We start from the raw sequence: 1,904 nt of genomic DNA on the forward strand, positions 1-1,904 counted from the left end.
TAAGTATGTAGAGTTAATACCTAGAAAAATTCCCCCAGACCTCCCTGTCGGCGGTAAGACGTGCCATTCGTATTCAAAACCACAGGAAAAGTGGTCCAGATCTCGTGTTGGAAAATCACGTTTACCCGACTCAGCGATAGCCACAAAGTCCAATGAATGATCCTTTACACAATCGACAATGTGTTTGTGTTTAGCCAAGTCGCCAAGACCTCTGCTATTCCAGAACACGCCTCTCATGTTGAACCAACTTTATGTTTAGAGACCTTTACTTTCTTAGAAGGGCGCCCTCTTTTCTTTGCTGAGTTAGACTTGTTCTTGCGCACCGTCGCGACAAGCTCAAAAGGCGTAGTGTCACGTACAGTGTCGTCAAGGTCTACTTCAGTCGTGTCTTTAATCAAATGAGAGAGGAGCTTGCCTTCATGGCTGGCATCAGCATCCTCCACCTCCTCATCTGACAGTAGAGGGTCGACAAAGCTCGATAACTTTGGAGCAACCGTAAGCCGGTCGAACTCCACTTGTTTTAGAGCCTTGACCGAAAAATCTATCTCATTGTCATTACATCCTAGTGACACCCCAAGTCTAGTAATATTTGAAGATACTTTGGAATTATCAAAAGACATAAAAGATTTACGAGAGGGGGTACCTTCGAAGTCGAGGTTACGTGCAGCAGTCCTACGCATGGCCTTCACCATAGTGTCCTCGTCAGTGGCTGCTGATCCGTCAGCCCCTACCTGATGACGCTCGCTGCGCCTCAGCGGTGAAGGAGTGACATCGGTCTCGGAGCCCATCACCTCGATTCCGCAAGGCGTGGTGGGCTGCTGCAGCGATGAAGAAGATAGAGAAGGCTGCTCCTCAGCCTCCTCAAGCCCGGGAGCCGGCACCCCTCCTGCAGTATAGAAATTTGTGTAGAAATAAAAGGTGGCGAAACATAAGGTGTTTCTCTTAACAATACGTTTGATCTTCATAGAGTCAACTTCGAGTGTGAAATTTCCAGTCGTCATAACCGACGAAAAATAAAGAATGCATTATCCTCGGAAATATCCCCTCAAGTGGAATGGTTTTCTGCAGCAGCACCCATTCGACAACACCATCACAGTTAGATTTCCTCACCCATAATTGGATGGTCAGGTCCAACAAAATGGCGAGGCCAAGTCCACCATCCTCCATTCGTAAGAGTTGAAAACACCCATCAGAAATATAGTTGCATGCCGGCTTCTCGATGAAATTGAGGCTCTGAATTTCGAAATCAAACACAAGGATATCACCTCTAGAAATCAACCAGCAAAGTTCATTCCGAACTAGGATGCTGGGCCTTAACAGAGAAATTATATGTGATATCGCGGTCGAGAAAACACCTCCCCAAACACCAGATGCCGAGTCATAGACAGAACAAAATGCCTGTGTATTGTATCCACTGCATCAGACCAAAACCAATTTAAACGGGCTTGAGAAGCAATCTCCATGCACATGCCCGTCAACGACATCAGCGCACAACACCGCGCCATGCCACATACGGAAACTCTCTGTAAAGGCGTCGTCTAGTCCTGGTGGAAAAGCCACGTTGTGTTGTTGGCTAGTGAGGGGGTCCCACACGACGGCCTGGCGCACCTGCGTGTTGATTACAACAGCAAGGCCGTGGCGGCAGCCCATGTATTCTCCATGGTTGCTGTATGGTGTGCTTCTCTTGGGCAGGGAGAAGCAGGCCGCAGTGATACGGTCGGGCGAGTCCATGATGGAAGTGAAGCGGTCAGCATACCCTTCAAAGAAGCCGAGCAGAGGAGGCTTCCGGTGGTGCTTGCGGAAGTGTTTGCGGAACTGGGGATCCGAGAGGATGCTGCCCCAGCGCTTGCATACGGTAGACGCCCGGGGGGGCGCGGGGCGGGTTGGGGGGGGGCGGCGGGGGG

At 50.1% G+C, this 1,904-nt stretch overlaps 1 pseudogene; it reads right to left on the reverse strand.

The window, feature by feature from the left end:
- Positions 1 to 1,325: 1,325 nt before the first annotated feature.
- Positions 1,326 to 1,883, reverse strand: LOC125531108 (annotated as a pseudogene).
- Positions 1,884 to 1,904: the final 21 nt, after the last annotated feature.

This window comes from Triticum urartu, unplaced genomic scaffold, assembly GCF_003073215.2.
Source record: "Triticum urartu cultivar G1812 unplaced genomic scaffold, Tu2.1 TuUngrouped_contig_6808, whole genome shotgun sequence".
Lineage (NCBI taxonomy): Eukaryota > Viridiplantae > Streptophyta > Magnoliopsida > Poales > Poaceae > Triticum > Triticum urartu.